We start from the raw sequence: 22476 nt of genomic DNA on the forward strand, positions 1-22476 counted from the left end.
AGCCGACACCACCATCTTCATGAACTTGAACCGGGGAGCTCGCACCATCATCTTCATGAACTTGAACTGGAGAGGTCGCACCACCATCTTCATGAACTTGAACAGGAGAGGTCGCACCACCATCTTCGTGAACTTGAACTGGAGAGGTCGCACCACCATCTTCATGAACTTGAATCGGAGAGCTCACAACATCATCTTCATGAACTTGGACCGAAGAGGTCGAACCACCATATTCATGAACTTGAACCGGGGAGCTCGCACCATCATCTTCATGAACTTGAACTGGAGAGGTCGCACCACCATCTTCATGAACTTGAACCGGAGAGGTCGCACCACCATCTTCGTGAACTTGAACTGGAGAGGTCGCACCACCATCTTCATGAACTTGAATCGGAGAGGTCACACCACCATCTTCATGAACTTGGACCAAAGAGGTCGAACCACCATCTTCATGAACTTGAACCGGAGAGCTCGCACCACCATCTTCATGAACTTGAACAGGAGAGGCCGCACCACCATCTTCATGAGCTTGGACTGGAGAGGTCACACCACCATCTTCATGAACTTGGATAGGAGAGGCCTCACCATCATCTTCATGAACTTGAACCGGAGAGCTCACACCACCATCTTCATGAACTTGAACTGGAGAGATCGCACCACCATCTTCATGAACTTGATCGGAGATCTCGCACCACCATGTTAATGAGCTTGGACCAAAGAGGTCGCACCACCATCTTAATAAACTTGGACCGGAGATGGAGCACGACAACCATCACCACCATTCACATGGATTCCCGAAGCACCACCACCCATGCTTAAACCACCAATGACAAAGTTGCCACGACCACCACCAATGCCGAAGACGCCACCACACCACCACACATGCCAAAGCCACTACCACCACCCATGCCGAGGCAACCACCACCATTACCGAAAGAAAAGCCCTCACCGAACCCAACACCACCACCGGTCATAAGATTTTGAAGCTCCATCTTCCTCTGGAGCATGATCTCCATTCTTTTATCTCCCAAAATTCTCTTGACATTGCATTCACGCCCTCCGGATTCATCATCCTGAACAGGTCTGCCTGAGTCGTCCTCTCATCCTTCCCGTTTTTCTCCTCTAGGGCGAGCTTGTGCTCCTCAAAGGCACACCTCTTTTACCATTTCTCCTCTTTGTGCTTCTCTTTCTTCTCGGCCATGGAAATTTTTGCATCCCAATGCTTGTCTAGCATGGTCTCCTTCATCTTCACCATGTCACCAATTTGATCTCTCAAAGATATTGCCTCGGGCATCCTCTTCACCATTGCTTTTTCCTTCTTGTTTCCATTTGGTTTGTCTTTATTTCTTCCTCCTCTTGATGCATCATCACTACTATCATCATCCGCAACCCCTACATTCATGCCTCCCTTTGGCAGGCATTCTTTGTCCCTCACCCTCCACTTCTCACTATCCAAGAGCCAAACCCAACAATGTTGAAGATTGAATGGACGGTGCTTTGGAGAGGTTTGCTTGTAGTACTCATTGGCGATGCGATCCTACAAAGAAACATTGAGATAATTGTGAGCTCATAATATTCGTATGAACACGGTTAGTCACATTAAGATGAAAAATGCTCACATAATCATCAATAGTGAGGCCACTCGGTGGTGCATTCCGCACATGCTGCAAGCAACCGGACCAACGAGTGCAAGCTTTGTTGATGGTGCGCCAACACCCTTGAAGGCCCTTAATGGCCCGGACGGATGGGTATGGCATCATCGGATGACATTTACCCTCAATTATTTGCCAGTAGTTGTCGTAGGTTTGATCCTTGCCGACAATGGCATCAAGAAAAATTATTTGCCATGCTTTCACTAAGCACGCATCCTCCTTGTCCATGTAGTTGCCGCCCCTCCCCGCACTCACACCCACCCTAGCATCATAGTCAGCCTCCTCGATCTCTTGAACTTCATCATCATCTTCATGTTTTGCATTTACCTCTGTGTCGACCTTAATGTATAATGCGTCGAAATCAGCAAGGGGGGCACTCAAATTCACCGTGCCCTCAGCCAACAACCTTGTATATGTCAAAGGCATATTTGGGATACAAAAGACAACAACTAAAGATCAAGCAAGTATTCCAAACGGACGAAACATTGATGGTCGGATCAAAGCAAGATTTTTACCTCCCGGTTGTTTCATCAAACAAGTTGCGGCCATGGTCGGTGGCTTCGTCATCAATTTGGATGTCGGGGTCGACCGAAGGCGGAGGAGGAGCCCGACCCCTTGGCGTGATAGCCTTGTTCCTTGGGGGGCTTCCCCGTGCACCGACGGGGCTGACCAAGCCAGTCTTCTTCCCCTTGGCTAGGGCGCATGGAACTAGAGCGAGATCGACACTCGTTGGTGCCACGCCGGCTTCGACGACCCCTAGTACGAGATGGCTCCCTTGCCATTTTCTCTTGATAATGTAGGCAGCGGCGAAAGGAATTGGAGCGGCGACGGGCGGAGTTGGAGCCATGGGATGCTCGGGCGGATGGACCAGCAGCGGCGGAGGCAACGGTGGCGCATGGTATGGCACGCCCGGGGTCGACAGGTACTCCATGTGGCTAAATTCCGACGCCGTGAGGTCGAATGTTAGGTAGGTGGCGGTAGGAGGTGTAGGATCAAAAGTATGTGTATATGGGGTGATTAGACTACTTGACCAAATAAAAACTGAACATTTTCCTAATTTTAGTTGTTGGCAAGTTTTAGTGATTATACCAAGTCTAGCACACCCTACAAATGCAAGTCTACAAGTATAGCAGGGGAAAGTAAACGCATGCACATGTAAGTAGAGGGTACGGATAGGAAGAACAAACACAATGAAGATACAAAGATTTTTGTCGTGGTTCCGACAGGTGGTGATATCGTACGTCCACGTTAATGGAGACTTCAACACACGAAGGGTAATAGCCGCGCAAGTCTATGGAGGGCTCCGCCCACGTGGGGTCCATGAAGAAGCAACCTTGTCTATTCCACCATGGCTTACGTCCACGAAGGGCTAGCCTCACTCTGGGTAGATCTTCATGAAGTAGGCGATGTCCTTGCCCTTAAAACTTCTTGGTTCAACTCCACAAGGAATTGGAGGTTTCCAAGCGACATATAACCAGTCAAGGAGACACCACTCTCCAAACGGTAATAGATTTGGTATGGATGATGAACTCCTCGCTCTTGTGCTTCAAAATATAGTCTCCTCAACACTCAATCACTCTCTCATAGATTTGGCTTGGTAGAAGAGATTGATTGGATGTAAAGCAACTTGGGGAGGCTAGAAATCAAGACTCATATGATTGGAGTGGAAGATATTGATCTCAACACATGAGTAGGTGGTTCTCTCTCAAAAAATGGATGGGGAAACTGTTGGATTGTTGTGAGTGCTCTCTAAACGAATAAGAGGGAAGTGGATGGGTATATATAGCCATCTCCAAAATCCAACCGTTACAACATTATTTCCCAACTCGGTGGAACCGAAGGAGAAACTCAGTTGCATCGACTAGTGCAAACTTTAGCAACTTTCGGGTTCTCGATGACACCGATATACACAACTCGGTGAGACCAAAATGAAAAACTCGGGAATTGTGAAATTTAACACTTTGGCAACAGAAAGTTAGCATCTACTTTTTGGTTGTATCGAATGTCGTCTCGATGGCACCGAGATGCTAGGGTTTGGTTCTGGAATCTGTCTAAGGGAAACTCGGATGGACGATTTGAAAAAGTTGGTGGCACCGAATTTGACTGTTAGTGTTTTGATAAAATATATTGTGGGTGAATTCTTGAGGGATTTTTGTGGCTAATCTCTAATCACTTGAGCGACGAGATCATCATAGATATTTCATCCCCTTTTAATAGCATTGGCTTTCCTATGGACTCAAATGTGATTTCTCACATAAATATATAATGTAGAGTTTTAAAGCTTTTGTCAATTGATGTTCTAAACGTCTAGGGGATCTCCTCTTTCTAATCCATTCGTTGAACTTTTCCTAAAATATACTTGATGAAATTATTAGTCCAATGAAATATATATTGTTGTTAATTACCAAAACCACCTAGGGAGAAGTTGTGCTTTCAATATCCCCCCTTTTGGTAATTGATGACAACATATAGATCAAAGCTTCGACATAGAATATAATCAATGTATAGCATCGTCGCTTTGAGAAGTATGTGATAAGCAAGATCCCCCCCCAAAAAAAATTTGTGTATTATTTTAAATTTGTGTTTCAATGCAAATGCACAATCGATTAGGATCATGGGTCTCTCTTGCATGTCACATACATCTTGGTGGTGCGCATAGATGATATGAATGGATTGCAATGCACATAACACCAAACATGAGTGAATTATCATCATATAAATATCACAAGGACAAAAAATAGTAACATCAATCACAAAGCATATAATCAAACACCATGAAGTTTAAGACAAACAAAAGTAGGCCAAATGTTTTCAAAACCGAAGAAAAGCATCAAAAGCAACTCTCTCTCTCTCCCTCTCTCTCTCTCTCTCTCTCCCTATCTCTCTCTCTCCCTCTCTCCCTCTCTCTCTCTCCCTCTCTCTCTCTCTCTCTCTTATGATCTATACAATTTATCCCTCTTTGGCAACAAGTGACCAAAAACTTTGAAAGCATAGAGCTAAGTGTCTCTATGGTCATGGTCTCCTCCATGGGGCGATGAAACTGCTCTGATAGTCGTGGAAGGAATCGAGAGAACAACGTCCGTGAATGCTTCAGCAGAACTCCTCCGCTTTAGTAGAAGTCGTCTAGACTGGTGAAGTTGACAATGGAGGTGCTAATGGGGGTATAGTAGAAGTAGAAGTCGATGTAGACACTGAGGGTCTCATATCATGAGCAGGCACGATAGCAGATCAAGCCTGAGTCCTCAATTGAGTCTCGACTCGTAGCGTGGGGCTCTCATCCTCATCATCTAAGTTGGGTAATGGAACTACATCTATCTCTTGCTTCAGTTGGTTAACTGTGGTTGTCTCCTTAGTCACCTTGATGTCAAGGGCATCAAATTTTGTTTAATGCACCGAAAAATACAAATAAATAAAATGGAAAGAAATACAATAAATTAAATCAGGAAAACAAAAAATCTCTACCTAATAATAAAGCAAACACTGCTTGTCGTACGTCTAGGTGTTTTTGCAAAAAGGTCCATGTCTTTTCAAGTAATTAACCCACAGTCATTCTGTAAGTCAGGTCGAACGTTTTTTTACGTTTTACACAAAACTCCCTATATTTAATCCAAACTAACCCGCATTCACTCTATCAAGTGACTATGAACTGTTTTTCCAATTTTACATAAAACCCCCTAATATATGTCTTAGTCATCCCGCATCTATTAAGAATTGATATATATATATTCAAATAAACATATCTCTTAAACCGTAACTCCAATTTTAACATGTTATATATGAAATTTGATTAGAAAAATGTGTAGAATTTGAATATGGCGTTATTTTACATGTTCATTATTTTTAAAATGCAATTTAGGATGCAACTTAATAGATGATAGACGGTTCATCTTTATTTCGTACCGGCGTTGGTTGGCAAGGAGCGAGTGAAGGAAAAATAATATAGTCCTTGGTCATGCTATATTTGCATGAGATTCTCTCTTTATGCATGTTGCACGATCTAAGACTGTACGTATATACCTGATTTTTGTGAAATCCATGCGCACTTACCATCGGACTATAATATCTTTTTGCAGTGAATATATAAGCAATTTTGTGATGTACATACACTTATAAATCCATGAACATTATAAGTACATGATGGTTTATTTTAAAAATGTTCGAACTATTTGTGTGATAGTCATGAACGTTAATATTGAACCGATAAGTACGATCTTAATTTGTATTCCATTCGTTGTATGTGAGAGTGGTGCATATAGGCTTTCTTAAATAAAGTTAACTTATAGGTCGGCCTCGTTAGTATCGAGCGGCCCACTCAGATGTTGCGTGAGTGTAATCGTAAATGCACGCCATCAATATAATGAGCCAAAATAAAAAAATGTATCAAAATTCAATAGTTTAAATAAAATAAAATGTTTACTCCCCATTGAAACCCACTAGTATTTTTGCTAATAAAAAATGAAAGAGACATACAAGAAACATAAAAGATAAAGAAACATTGAAGCCGACCGTGGACCGGCCCATACTCCAGCGTCGGGTGGCACCTCTTCAGCGAAGCCTCAGCTCTATGACGCCTGCGGGCGTAATATAGGATTCGCCTATAGGAAGTCCGGAAAGAACATGCACCCATCGCGTGGCTTTGGGCCTGCCCATCATGAAATCCTGGCATGTGCCATTGCGTTGTCGACCCATTAGCAGGTGAGAGGGTGGATGCTTCCTCACGGGCAAATGTGGGTGCCTGTTTTTTTTTTAAATAAAAAAATATGCACCAATATAAAAAATATCTGTGATTTCAAAAAATTCCGATGTGCTTAAAAAATGTTTGTAGACTCAAAAAAATCCTAATTTTGAATAAAGTTTTGCAAATTTCAAAAATGTCATCAATTCAAAAAAATGTTCACCAATTAAACAAATGTCCGCAAGTACAAAACAAGTCTCCAATAGAAAAATGTTTGAATTTAAAAAAATTCATGAATTAGAAATATGTTTTAATTTTTGAAAATGTTCATCATTCCAAAAAACTTCATAAATCATAAATTGTTTGTGAATTCAAACACATTGCAACTTCGAACAATATTTGCAATTTAGAAAAATGTTCGTGAACTCAAAAGAATATTCATAAATTAGAAAAATGATCTTATTTTGTTGAAAATTTCATAAATTGTTCCGGCATTCAATAAATTTTCGAATTTTGAAAATCGTTCATGAATTTAAAGATAATATGATTTTGAAAAATGTTCATGAATTTTAAAAACTCTTTTTGTTTTTACAGAAATTCACGAATATAAAACTTGTTAGCAAATTTGAAAAAATATTCATGATTTAAAAGAATGTTCACATATTTTTAAAAACTTTCATATATTTGGAAAAACTTCACAAATTCAGAAAATTCCACGAGTTCAAAAAAAGGTTTGCGGATATTAAAAAGGAAAAAAAGAAAAAGAAAAACCCAATAAGAGGAAAAAGGTTCTAGAACCTTCCTAAAATCAAATGGGGCGGCCCATATTGGACGCGTTTGGTAGCTTGCATCCCGATGTCTTAGGCTCATCTTGATGTTCCACTTTTGTATCACTGCTAAGCCATGCCATGTTGGAAGAAGAAGAAAATACTGCTTTTGATAATTAAGGGTAGGAGAAATGGTTTTGTGTCTATGAAGAAATGTGTTCGACACTGGATCCTATGTATACTTCCATCCTATGTGGATTCTCTCACCCCCATCCTTTTTATTTCCCCCCGTTTGTTCCCCCTTAAGTGTCCATATAAAATCCATGTGGCTATATGACATGACTTTTATTGGTTTGGCTATGTTTTCCAGATTGTATAAAAGTAAAGCTATCAGCATCACTATTAACAAATAATACTGGTGTATTTTTTTCTTATAATAATCAATTGGTAGGCGTATCATTTTCATAAAAGAATAATTAAGCAACTGGAATAATGCTTTTTTATCTTACAAGATAATCCAAGATTAGTGGAGATTCATGCCACATCAACAACGACGAGGAAACAAATTTTAGGCAATGACTTTTGTCCCAAGCAACGCACAACGTACCTAACCCTAGAGGCATCGTCACCAGCATACCCTACCATGCGAGTACGAGGTTAACACACATGACAAAGCCGCTAGAGCCCACATGAAAGGATCGATATGGTTGACTAGAGGGGGGGAATAGGCAACGACCACTTTTTAATTAATCTTAGCAAGTTAGGGTAAGCAACATAAGGGTTCACTAAAATGACAACAAAGAGATGAACCTATATGATGCTTAAACCTGAGAATGGTTTCATACTTGAACCATACTTGAACCATACCCATTCATTTATCTTTCAAAACCATACTTGAACCATACCCATTTAGTGTCATTTTTAGCTCAACCAAAACCAAAACCACTATTTTTCCATCCAAACCAATTTAAACCCAAAACATAACCATGGGTTTAAACCCAGTACATAACCATGGGTTTGCTTTAATGTACATACGATTGCATAAATTGACAAGTGAAGAAACAAATAAGATAGAAAAGGCATAAGTGCATCTACAACAGTTTAGAAATAAAGTAATCCTTAAGATACAGTCAACACACAGTAAAAGGCAAAAGGAACATGCCCATGGCTGATAAGCTCACTAACAGGTGTATTAAAACCAAATTGCTTAGCGAAAGTACAAGAAAACACTTCCGATTTTCATCTGTTGTTTCCCCATAATACATAATTACATAGTGCATTACAGCATACATGCGGATCAAAGATACTCGTTTTCGGTCGTAGTTGATTATTGCATATAACCAATGTTTAGAAACCGGTTCGGACCCATAGTTTATAACCGTTAATAACCAAACCGTTTAAACCCATAACCAACTATACCCAAACTGGTTTCTCCACATACCCAAACCAAAATCAAACTAAAAAAATCTCAACCCAATAAAACCTAAACCAATGAAACCCAAAGTAAGGACCGAACCGTTACACCCGGTTTTTTAATAACCATTCTCACGTTTACTGATGCGAACAACAAAGATAACTAAGACAAGTAAGAGATACACAACAACATAAGTAAACACAATGTAAAGGTTAGAGATAACCACAAGTGGAACCAATGAAGACGAGGGTGTGTTATCGAAGTTCCTTCCCTTTGACAGGAAGTACGTCTCTGTTGGAGCGGTGTGGAGGCACAATGCTCCCCAATAAGCCATTAGGGCCACCGTATTCTCCTCACGTCCTCAAACGATGCGAGGTACCGTGATTCCACTATAGGTGCCCTTGAAGGCGGCGACCGAACCTTTACAAACAAGGCTGGGGCAAACTCCACACAAAGCTTGGAGGCTCCCAACAAAACCACGAAGCTTCACCACAATGGAATGTGGCTCCGAGGTGACCTCAACCGTCTAGGATGCTCAAACACCCAAGAGTAACAAGATCCGCAAAGGATTGGTGGGGGAATCAATTTTTCTCTTGGTGAAAGTGTAGATCTAGGCCTTCTCAACCAATCCCTAGAGAATCAACAACCGTCTAGGGTGCTCAAACACCCAAGAGTAACAAGATCCGCAAGGGATTGGTGGGGGAATCAATTATTCTCTTGGTGGAAGTGTAGATCTAGGCCTTCTCAACCAATCCCTAGAGAATCAACAAGTTTGATTGGCTAGGGAGAGAGATCGGGCACTTTTGAGCTTAGGGAGCAACAATGGAGCTTGGGAGGGTCAAAGGTAGGGTTCTAGAGCAAGAAGAACCCCTTATATAGTGGGGGGGGCAATCCAACCGTTTTCCCACTCACAGCCCGAGCCTAGCGGTACTACCGCTGGCTGCAGCGGTACTACCGCTGGACCCATGGTATTGCAGATGCACTACCGGGCCAACCACCGCCAAGAAAGACTTCGCAAAAAGTCCGACGAAGTACAGCCGCTAGGAAGGCGGTACTAAGTTCCTGGAGCGGTACTACCGCTGACCAGGGGCGGTACTGCCACCAGCACACCGGTACTACCGAGAGGGCTAGCGGTACTACCGCCAGCTCCAGTGGTACTACCGCTTGGCCCAGCGGTACTACCGCTTGGCCCAGCGGTACTACCGCTAGGGACAGCGGTACTACCGCTGAGAGACCATTTTGCTTAGAGAAGATTAACCACAGGCGGGAACCGCTCCAAAGTTGCAAGGAAAGGGAAATGAGGTAAAGTGTGTGTGTGCAAAAATTGATTCCACCCAAACCTTTCCACTACGGATCCCCTCTTAATAGTACGACGTTCCTATGACTCAAAGCAAGAGAATCGTAGAGAACACCGTGATTCTGTTCCATGGAGGGGGGCAAGTCGTCTTGTGCCATTGACATGTGTTATTTGAAAGCTCAACACACACGATTAGTCCTTTGCGGTACTGTCACCAATCACCAAAATTACTTAGGCATAAATATGCCCTAACAATCTCCCCCTCTTTGGTGGATTGATGACAATACCGGATTTGCACAGTAAATAGCATGTGAACATAAAGATAGTGATAGAGATAAATAAAGAGCATATGACTCACAGAATATGATAGAAACAAGTCTCACACTAGTCCAAGTCTCACATCACACAAAGCAAAGATAGCAGATAAGATCAAACCAAGTTCAAAGCAAACACGATAAAGATAAGCAAAGCTAAAGCAAAGCGCAAATCCAGCTCCTAGACTCTCTCCCCCTTTGGCACAAGACACCAAAAAGGGGCACACCTAACGACACAGGTGGTCACTCCGCATCCTCATCAGCCCCAGACTCGTCCGTGGCATCTGGATCGTCCTGCTCCTCCTCATTGTCCTCCTCAGACGCCTCCTCCTCTGCATCAGACCACTGATAACCTTGAGCCCGCATCCAATCAGACTCTGGAGTGATGTCATCCTCTGAGCCGCTGGAGATATCAACATCAAGGGTCCTCAAGACACGCTTGTGCCTCTGACGGTTCTCCTTCTGGGCCACATGAGACTGATACTGTCCCTTGTCCTGCATACAGAAGAGAGTCTTCATTTTATCCTTCAGTTTGACTGCCAAGATGGCATAGCAGAAGAGCAGGACTGAGAAGTGGGGCCTCCTTCAACAACAGTCTCTGTGTCTATGTCCATGTGCTGAGACGAAGTGGATGGGTTGGCCCATTTGTCTTTGATACGGAGCTTGATAGGATCATGCACAAAGTAATCAGCCTCAATAGGGAATTCATCTATCAGATAGACCTCGTGCCACCTCTGGCGAATATAGGCAAACAAGCAGGGCCCGTAGATGGGAACCTTGCGGTTCATGATGCAGTTCCAGAGCTCATTGAACATCACATGGGCAATATCAAGAGGGGCAGATTCCTTAGTCCTAGCCTCCTCACAGAGCAGAAGCATCTCAGCTAGATGACCATGCACCTCGTCAAAGTTGCCAATGCGAGGAAAGAGAGTGTTGCGGAAGATCCGATGCATGATATCCAGATGCTTGGGGAGCACACCTTTCTTCACATAAAGTTGTTGCAGCCTGTCCTTGGGGTGGCAGTAGATGAAGACGGAGCATGAGGACGCAACGCAAGAGGAGTTTCATCTCCCTGAAAGTCGACCTTGAGAAGCTTCATGAATTCTGACCAGGAACCTGTCATCTTCTGAGTACCGGTCATCCAAGTCATGGTGCGCACGTCATCAGGTGCAAAGTGCACAGTGACATAGAATTGGACCACAACATCTGGATCAAAGTCTCGCCTGAAGGTGATGATCTCTTTAATGCCAAGCTTGTCAATCAAATAGAGAGCCTCACTAGAGTAATTCGGATTCCGCTGAAGGTGAGCAAAGTCAATCCACTGCACTGGAACAAACATCTTCTTGAAGTGCTTGATGATGTCGCGATAGATCATGCAGTGATCCCATGACCAAACATGCTCGGCATTCTTGATCTGAGCCTTCTCTTCTAGATAGTGATTGCAGGTTTGGAACCGCAGAAAATCCTTAGGGGGGCATATTGCGAACGTTGATCCCCTTGGTCTTGTGACCCGCCTTCTTGAAAGACTTCTTTTTGGGATTCAGACCAGAAGTGGCGGAGCCCTCTGGAGCATCTGGAGTGCGATACTGCTTCGGTTGGGTGTCCCGTGGGGATTCGAGCGGCGAGCACCACCTGTGACACACAAGACACACACCGAAAAAGAGCGACATGAGGAGTCAAGGCAATGATAAAAAAGAAGCATAAGAATAAACTCACATTGCCAATCAAAGCAAAAAATATCCTCCTGGCGGTAGTACCGCTGGGGTCCTAGCGGTAGTACCGCTACCCGTGGCGGTAGTACCGCTGGGGTCCTAGCGGTAGTACCGCCAGGCTGGCGGTAGTACCGCTAGGGGTTGACTTTCAGATCTGAATAGAGAAAGACCCATAAGAACGGCTAGATTGGATTTACGAGGGCCATGGCTACTGCATAGAATCACTACAAGAACCACCATAGCCCTAATCACATGAGGACCTCAAGAACATCTAGATAGAGACATGCCTAGTCAAGAGGATTCAAGTTTTATATCTAATCCAAAATAAGAGAAAAAGTACTTGATCTAAAACATGAAGAACCTAGGGCATGTCAAGATAAAAGCAATGAATCATAGGACCTAGACTCTCCTAGAATATCTCCTTCGTTCCATCCAAGAACAAAGCACAAACCATAGTCATGGATCCAAATCACCAAGCTCCTAACCCTAGAACAAGAAAACACCAATCAAGAGAATAAAGGGAGGAGCTTTACCGGTGTCCATGGCACTTGATGGAGGAAGGAGGAGTGGAGCAAACCCTCCAACTCAAGGGAGAGAAGGGGCTCCGCAGATAGAGATCCAAATGGGGGGAGTTCGGCATAGAGGAAGGAAGAGCCACGAGGAAGAAGAAAGAGGGCACAAAAAACGGGCTCCCCCTCCTTTATATAGCCCAAGGGGTACGGGCCAGCGGTAGTACCGCCGAGGTCCTAGTTGTAGCGGTAGTACCGCTGGGGTCCTGTCGATAGTACCGCTCCCCCTGGCGGTAGTACCGCTCCCCCTTGAGACAGCCCTAAAAAAACCCTAGTCAAGTCGTGATAGGCTGGGGTCCTCACGATGGTACCGCTACCCTGGCGGTAGTACCGCTGGGGTCCTGGCGGTAGTACCGCTACTCCGAGCGGTGGTACCGCTAGCGTCCTGGTGGTAGTACCGCTCCCCCTGGCGGTAGTACTGCTCAACATGACACAACGGGACATAGGATAGCGTGGAAAATACGTGGGCAGTGACTAGTCAGTGTAAATAAAAAGATAGCACCAGCAAGGTATACTGACTAGTCATTTTGTATCCTTTCTTCCATATGTGAGAAAGGTGGGGGCGATGGCCGTGGCCACCTATGTTTGAGGCAGAGGTATGACACCGCGAAGAATTATCCTTGGGTTCATGACCAACGCTCGTCTTTGAAGCACAAGTGCCATTTAGTAATTGCCAAAGTAAAAGACTTGATCAATTTATGCATAATGGGGGAGGGAAAGTTCATTGAGAGAACAACACCCCCCCCCCTATGTCCATGCCTACACCTAGAACAAGATCTAATGCGTAGTGAGGTGCAAAGTGCCTACTTTCAATCCAAATTACTTGAATCAATGATATTTAGCTCATGCCTTAACTCCCGGAACCTTGCTTCATCTAGGGGCTTAGTGAAAATATCTGCAGGTTGCTCTTCAGTGTGGATGAAGTGAACCTCAATATCACCTAGCTTGATATGTTCACGAATGAAGTGATGGCGAATATCAATATGCTTCGTCTTGCTATGTTGCACCGGGTTGAGGGAAATCTTGATAGCACTTTGATTGTCACATAGAAGAGGCACTTTGTCACAAGTGACACCGTAATCCTTTAAAGTTTGCCTCATCCATAGCAACTGTGCACAACAACTAGCAGCTGCCACATACTCAGCTTCGGTGGATGATAGTGAGACACAATTCTGCTTCTTTGAAGACCAACTTACTAGTGAGCGACCAAGGAATTGGCATCCTCCAGAAGTTGACTTCCTCTCCACACAATCTCCTGCCCAATCTGAGTCAGAATAGCCCACTAGGTTGAAGTTTGCTCCTTTGGGATACCATAGACCAAAGTTTGGGGTATGAGCCAAATACCAAAAGATTCGCTTAACAGACATATAATGACTTTATTTTTGTGCGGATTGAAACCGTGCACAGATCCCTACACTCAACATAATATCTGGTCTAGATGCACAAAGGTAAAGGAGGGATCCAATCATGGAGTGATATACCTTTTGATCCACTTCTTTACCATTGGAATCACTCTCAAGCTTGCATCTTGTTGGCATGGGGAACTTGACCGGCTTGACATCTTCGAGCTCGAACCTTTTGAGCATGTCTTGAGTGTACTTGGCTTGTTTGATGAAGGTCCCTTCTAAGCCTTGTTTAATCTCGAATCCGAGGAAAACTTCAACTCTCCCATCATGGACATCTCAAATTTCTTGGTCATTAGTGCAGCAAATTCTTCATTGAAAGAAATGTTAGGAGAACCAAAAATGATATCGTCAACATATAGTTGGCATATGAACAAATCCCCTTTAACCCTCTTAGTAAAAAGAGTGGGATCTATCTTCCCAATTTCAAACCCACGATCTTGTAACAACTCAGTAAGATACTCACACCACGCACGTGGGGCTTGTTTAAGGCCATAGAGTGCCGTATTAAGTTTGTACACATGATTGGGGAGCTTGGGATGTTCGAATCCCGGGGGTTGTTTCACATAGACCAACTCATTTAAAGGACCATTAAGAAAAGCACTTTTCACATCCATTTGCTATAATTTGAAATTATGATGAGAAGCAAATGCAAGCAGCATGCGAATAGATTCTAGACGAGCAACAAGGGCAAAGGTTTCACCGTAGTCGATACCCTTGACTTGGGAGTAACCTTGAGCCACCAATCTTGCCTTATTTCGAATCACAGTCCCATTGGCATCTTGCTTGTTTTTGAAAATCCATTTGGTCTCGATGACATTATGTTCCTCCTTTGGTCTTGGCACTAAATCCCAGACTTGATTACGCTCGAAGTTGTTGAGTTCTTCATGCATGGTCATAAGCCAATCCTCATCATCGAGCGCTTCATGTACCTGTTGAGGTTCACAATACGAAACAAACGCGTGATGCTCACAATAATCCCAAATCTGTTGACGGTGGATACTCCCCTTTTTAAACTGCCAAGTACATTCTTCATAAGATGTGACTTGACTCTCAGCTTGTTCGCAATCTTGGATGCTCGACGCTCCAAGAGTTCTTCATTGGATAACTGGGGAGCATCGATTTGTTTAATTTGCTTGCCCTTGTGTCTTGAACCTCCCTTGGCACCAGCGTTTGGTGCTGCAGAAGGGAATTGCGAGATAGTATCCTGATCAACTTGATTTTTGACTTGAGCAGGTTCACTTGTTTGTCCTTGTACTTGTGGTTGCTCTTGATCTTGATCTTGTGCTTCTATTTGGTCTAGATCTTGTAGTTGCACTTGATCTTGATCTTGAGCAGGTTCGGTACCTTGGGTAAGTGCTTGTACATCATGGGACACATCACCATCATTGGGCAATTGATCTTGACCTTGAGCTTGTTCAACTTGTTGAGGGTCTTTTCTTTGTTCATCGGAAGCGTGTGGGCTTGTGAGGGTGATGGCTCCACTTGAGTAGAGCATTGTCCTTCTCCTTCGGCCACAAGGGGTTCCTCAATGGGGAGTATTTGACCAATCCCCATTCTTCTTATGGATTGGGGAGGAATTTCATCACCTACATCACAAAGACCACTTTGCTCCACTTGGGAGCCATTATTTTCATCAAACTCCATGTTACACGTCTCCTCAATGAGTCCGGTGGACTTGTTGAGGACACGGTAAGCATGAAAGTTTGTAGCATAACCAACAAAGATGCCCTCTTGTGCTCTAGAATCAAATTTAGCTAAACGTGCACCTTTCTTGAGAATGAAACACTTACAACCGAATACCCGGAAGTACTTGAGATTGGGTTTGTTTCCGGTGAGAATCTCATATGGAGTCTTGTTCAAGCCTTTGCGGATATAGAGCCGATTGGACGCGTGACATGCTGTGTTGATGGCCTCAGCCCAAAAGTTATATGGAGATTTGAATTCCGCCATCATTGTTCTTGTGGCATCCATCAAAGTCCGGTTCTTCCTTTCCGCCACGCCATTTTGTTGAGGGGTATATGGTGCTGAATATTGATGTTTTATTCCCTCATCACCTAGAAACTCATCCAAGGTGTAGTTCTTGAACTCGGTGCCGTTGTCACTTCTAATCATCAAAATCTTTGCTTCATGTTGACGTTGAGCTTCATTAGCAAAGTTGATGACAGTTTGTTGAGTCTCACTCTTCCTCTTGAAGAAATATACCCAGGTGTATCTTGAGTAGTCATCAACAATCACCAAGCAATACTTTCTGCCTCTAAGACTATCAAATGATGGAGGACCGAAAAGATCCATATGGAGGAGCTCCAATGGCCTCTTAGTGTAAATGACAGTCGTTGGACGATGAGCAGTTTCATGAATCTTTCTTTCAATGCAGGCACTCCAAGCACGATTTCTAGCAAAACTCACATTTGTTAGTCCAGGAATATGGTCCCCTTTGAGAAGACTTTGCAAAGATCTCATATTGACATGAGCTAGTCGGCGATGCCAAATCCAGCCCACGTCAACTTTAGCCATTAGACAAGTCGCAGTCTTAGTGGGTCGCTTTGAAAAGTTCACCACATAAAGACCATTTTCGACATATCCAACATAGGCTACTTTAAGAGTCTTGCTCCACAAGAGGACCACGGTATCAAGATTAAAGAAAGTGGAAAACCCCATAATTGCAAGTTGACGAACCGAAAGTAAATTGTAGGCAAGAGACTCAACAAGCATGACCTTCTCAATAGATAACTCTTGAGAGATGATCACCTTACCAAATCCCAATACCTTTGACGAGGATGCATCGGCGAATTGGACATGGGTGGGCATAGATGGAGAAGGATGCACATCCACCACTAAGTCCTTGCTTCCGGTCATATGATTTGTTGCTCCACTATCGAGCAACCATGACACCCCACCGGAAGCAAACTCCTGCAATAGATCAAGGCTTGGTTTTAGGTACCCATTTTTGAATGGGTCCTTTAATGTTAGAGACAAGGGTCTTAGGAACCCCAATATCCCATTCAATGGACTCATAGTAAGAACCAACAAATCTGGTATAAACATGCCCATCACGAGCACGACATAAAACGTAGGAAGGTGAGTTTGCCGGCTGTGTTAGTAGGAATGGTTTTGCCCTTCTTGACGTTACCATCGTCCACCTTGTTCCTGTCCACCTCCTGAGTCCTTTCGCCCTCTTTGACAAATATGTCCATGAGGGTAGGGGATCGTTTGTTCCTGTTCCTCTTTTTTCCTTTTGACTTGGAGGTAAGTCCAAGTCCCTCCTTTACTACAACACCCTTTTGATTGCTCAAGAGGTCGTTCAGGCTCTTCTCGCCTTGTATGCATGACACAAGGCCCTTCTCAAGTCTCTCCTTTAACTTGGCATTTTCCTCGACAAGATGTACATGCTCACAACAAGGGTTAGTTGTACAAGCATTATCAATTAACACAAAGGGAGGACAAGTAGATATTTCCTTGGTAAGCTTTGCTTGGAGTTGATCATGAGACTCTTTCAGAGAGAAATGAACACCTTTCAAGACCTTGTGAGCCTTGTCAAGTGTGTCAAACTCCACTTTGAGTCTGTCATGGCCAACCCCAAGAGCATACTTTCCAGACTTAAGCATACGAGTAAGAACAGTATCATAATCTAGTTTCTTTTGCATTTTAGCGCAGTTATCGTTGTATGACTCCTCAAGAGCCAAACGAAGAGTGCGCTCCTTTTCTAGTGCAATAGATAGTTCAGCAATCTCATCGGCATAGTCACGACTATGTCCCTGAAGCTCGGAGATGGTCTCCTCATGAGACTCGATGAGGTCATTAGCCTCACCCAGTTGTTCCAAGAGAGCAACAAAGTGCTTCTTGGATTCTCCCTTGATAGTGCACAGAAATTTGTCAAGATCATGCTCATTAAGTTCCCCAACATCACTATCATCAACACAATTCAACAATGAAGGAGCAGTAGCGATGTTGGTCTTAATGATGGGGGTTACCTGATCGATACTTTCGCCATGAGGCACTTGGTGATGTGGTTCTCGTTGGGGGCGTTGAAGAGAGACACCTTCTTGGGAGAGGGGGTGGCAATAGCAACAGTTGCAGTTGCCACCATATCATCATCGTCATCATCATCGGAGGGGTACTCTTCAAGGGCCACCATACCCTTTGGGTGGGGTTTCTTCACAAAGTTGTTCTTGATTGGGAATGACTTGGTTTTGTCTTTGCGAATGAGCTTGCCCCCGTTGTCTTCCCTTTTCTCATAGGGACATTCGGCCACGAAGTGATTCACATTACCACAGTTATAGCATGTCCTCACTCGTTGCTTGGGTTTGAACCCACTTGAGTTGTTCTTGGTGAAGGTGGGTCTTGAGTTCCTCTTGTTGCCCCAGAATTGCCTTGACGCAAGAGCCATGTGCTCATAATAAGCATACTTCAATTCTTCAGGGCAGCTCTCCTCTTCCTCATCCTCTTCTTCTTCTTCAAAAGCCGCTTTTGCCTTTAACGCAAGGTTGGGAGAAGCTGTCTTTGAGCGAACTCGAGCAAGTGCATTGTCAGTTGTCTCGTTCATGATTGACATTGCAATGAATTCATCCAACACCTCACTGGAAGACAAGGAGTGGAAATCTAGTCGTTGGCGAATGACAGATGACATGGCTTTATTGAAAGGCATGATGGCCTTGAGAAACTTGCGCTTGACCCATGTATCATCCACATCCTTGCTCCCATGGTCCTTGAGTGCCACAGCAATAGCAGTCATCCTTCGGTAGAGATCACGAGGGTCCTCGTCTTCCTTCATCACAAACTCATCGGCCTTATCAAGTACCACTTCATAGTTGGACCGTTGAATGCTTGAGCTTCCCTTGTACAACACCATAATGTGCTCCCAACAGTCCTTGGCCAAAGTGAAGGGACACAAGTGAGGAAGATCTTCAGGTGGCACTGCGGACTAGAGAATAAACAATGCAGAGTGATTATATTGATTGTCCGCTTCTTCTCTTGGAGTGAGGTTGCTTGGGTCATGGGGATAATAGCCTTGATCAATGATTCTCCGCAAATTTGTTGAGATGTGATTCAAATGAGACATAATAGAGAATACCCAGTTAGCAAAATCACCTTTTACAAGCTTAGGAGGAGGACCAGCAGGATTAAGACACGGTGTGGGAACCGGTCCTCCATAGACTAAGGGTGGTGGAACAGATGCATAAGTCCCAATCCCATCATTTTCGAGAGGAGGGGAAGGTTGCATACCTTTAGCCGTTTCCCTAAAGGAATTGGCCTCCGAATCCGTGTTGGTGGGTTTAACCACCAACGCCGGTTCGGGAGAACTTTTAATTCCCTCAATTAACTCTTTAAGCATGGCCTTGACCTTGTTCGTCAAGGACGTCTTGAGTGCGGCCATAGCCGTATTCAAGTCGTCCCTTGTGATCGAAGTCAAGTCCATGGCCTCGGTTTGTGCGGGGAACTCCCTCATCATCTTCCATACTCTTCGGGTGGTGAAACCCTTAATAAAGAGACGTGGATCTGATACCAATTGAAAGGATCGATATGGTTGACTAGAGGGGGGGTGAATAGGCAACGACCACTTTTTAATTAATCTTAGCAAGTTAGGGTAAGCAACATAAGGGTTCACTAAAATGACAACAAAGAGGTGAACCTATATGATGCTAACAACAAAGATAACTAAGACAAGTAAGATATACACAACAACATAAGTAAACACAATGTAAAGGTTAGAGATAACCACAAGTGGAACCAATGAAGACGAGGATGTGTTACCGAAGTTCCTTCCCTTTGACAGGAAGTACGTCTCCGTTGGAGCGGTGTGGAGGCACAATGCTCCCCAATAAACCACTAGGGCCACCGTATTCTCCTCACACCCTCACACGATGCGAGGTACCATGATTCCACTATAGGTGCCCTTGAAGGCGGCGACCGAACCTTTACAAACAAGGTTGGGGCAAACTCCACACAAAGCTTGGAGGCTCCCAACAAGACCACGAAGCTTCGCCACAATGGAATGTGGCTCCGAGGTGACCTCAACCGTCTAGGGTGCTCAAACACCCAAGAGTAACAAGATCCGCAAGGGATTGGTGGGGGATCAATTTTTCTCTTGGTGGAAGTGTAGATCTTGGCCTTCTCAACCAATCCCTAGAGAATCAACAAGTTTAATTGGCTAGGGAGAGAGATCGGGTACTTTTGAGCTTAGGGAGCAATAATGGAGCTTGGGAGGGTCAAAGGTAGGGTTCTAGAGCAAGAAGAACCCCTTATATAGTGGGGGGGATCCAACCGTTTTCCCACTCACAACCCGAGCCTAGCGGTACTACCGCTGGCTGCAGCGATACTACCGTTAGCACTCCAGCGGTACTACTGCTGGGCCCATGGTATTGCAGATGCACTACCGGGCCAACCACCACCAAGAAAGTCTTCGCAAAAGTACGTCAAAGTACAGCCGCTAGAAAGGCGGTACTAAGTTCCTGGAGCTGTACTACCGCTGACCAGGGGCGGTACTGCCGCCAGCACAACGGTACTACCGCCAGGGCGAGCGGTACTACCGCCAGGCCCAGCGGTACTACCGCTGAGAGACCTTTTTGCTTAGAGGAGATAAACCAGAGGCGGGAACCACTCCAAAGTTGCAGGGAAAGGGAAAGGAGGTAAAGTGTGTGCGTGCAAAATTGATTCCACCCAAACCTTTTCACTACGGATCCTCTCTTAATAGTACGGCGTTCCTATGACTCAAGGCAAGAGAATCGTAGAGAACACCGTGCTTCTATCCATGGAGGGGGCGAGTCGTCTTGTGCCGTTGACATGTGTTATCTGAAAGCTCAACACACACGATTAGTCCTTTGCGGTACTGTCATCAATCACCAAAATTACTTAGGCATAAATATGCCCTAACACCACGCCATACCTTGCGATCGGCCCAAGTGTACCAATGCCACTCTGATTTCATTACGGCAACTCCATGATCCTCATTTGTTACAATACACCCATAAGCGTGATGCCTCAGTGCCTGCTACATCTGGGCAGAGGATGCCCAACCACCGTCGATAGTCACCATGAATCACACTTCCTCTATAGGAAGACACCAATTATGTATCATGAAGCCGCTTCCCGAGCTCCACTGTTTTCACTTGTTGCCCAGGGCCAACATAACATGCAAGACTAAGAAACCTATCGGCATATGTTAGGAAATCTTTGGACGCCGACGTCTTCTAGCGCATTGTTTGTCGTTGCCAAGTAGACTTACTAGCAATATATGTCCTTCCAACATGGTTGATGACCTTGAATTGGTCTTCTATCTACTCCCTCCGTTTCTAAATATAAGTCTTTTTAGAGATTTCAATAAGAAACTACATACGAAGCAAAATGAATGAATCTACATTTTAAAATATGTCTATATACATCGCATTTAGTCCCCTGTTGGAACCTCTAAAAAGACTTATATTTATAAACGGAGGGAGTATATACGTAAGTGGAGGACTTGAGATTCTGGATTTGATAACTATGAATCAAAGCTTCTTGCGTAAGTGGCTCTATAAATAGGAGAGAACCGCATGAACATGGCAGCAAATCTTGTATAGTAAGTATATGCAGAAAAATGCTTTGTCTCGCATGAAGAAAGAATGTGGCAGATCACACTTCTGGCAAAGCTTGGTTGGAGTAAATCAATAGGGTCGTGTTATTCGTTATCCTGGGTGAGGAATGGTTATTCTTCACCCTTCTTTATTTTACCATCAATGCATCATTTCTTTAGGTCCCATATTTTTTTCTTACTTCTTACCTGAAAAGAGAATGTAAGAAAATATTAAATCACCGTAAAAAATATTTTACGCTATGTAAAGTTATGAACGTGAAAGCATAGTGTAAAATACACATAAAATGTACTTTTTCTGGTCTTCTGACATATATTTTTGTTTCTTTATGCCAAATTTTACATAATGTATCGATATGCATGTAGTTATTTGTATATAAAATAGAATTTATTTATGAAACAATCGTAAGATTACCTCGGGTGAATAATATATATATATATATATATATATATATATATATATATATATATATATATATAGAAAGTCTATTCATCACCCAAGGTGCAGAATAAGTTATTCTTCACCCGAGGTAATCTTATGATCGTTTTATAAATAAATTACATTAGAAATGCAAATAGTTTGACATAAGGTTCACTACGTAAAGTTTGACATAAGAAAACAAAAATATAGATTATAAGACCAAAACATAGCATTTTATGTATAATTTACACTTTTTTTGTTTTTGTAATTTAAATGACAAAAAATATTTTTTATGGTGACTATATATTTTCTTACAGTCTCTTTTTATGTATGAAATAAGACAAAAAAAATTGGAATGTAAAATTATGATGCATTGATATGAAAATAGATGGAGGTGAAGAATAACTATTCCTCACCCAGGATGACGAATAGTCAATCCCTATATATATTTTCATGTAACTCACTTTGAAAAATCTTATATATAGTATATAGACATAATAAAAATGATAAATTAGTATATATACTCACGCGTGGTAGTATATGGAACATGTGGGGTAACTACCCGTGGGTGGTAGGATGTATTTTTCCTATATATATATATATCCAATTTCCAAGATTGTATGATATTATATTATATAAATAGAAAACAACCAGAAATAGTATTTCAGTTATGAAAAAGAGA

Source organism: Hordeum vulgare, chromosome 2H (assembly GCF_904849725.1).
Source record: "Hordeum vulgare subsp. vulgare chromosome 2H, MorexV3_pseudomolecules_assembly, whole genome shotgun sequence".
NCBI lineage: Eukaryota > Viridiplantae > Streptophyta > Magnoliopsida > Poales > Poaceae > Hordeum > Hordeum vulgare.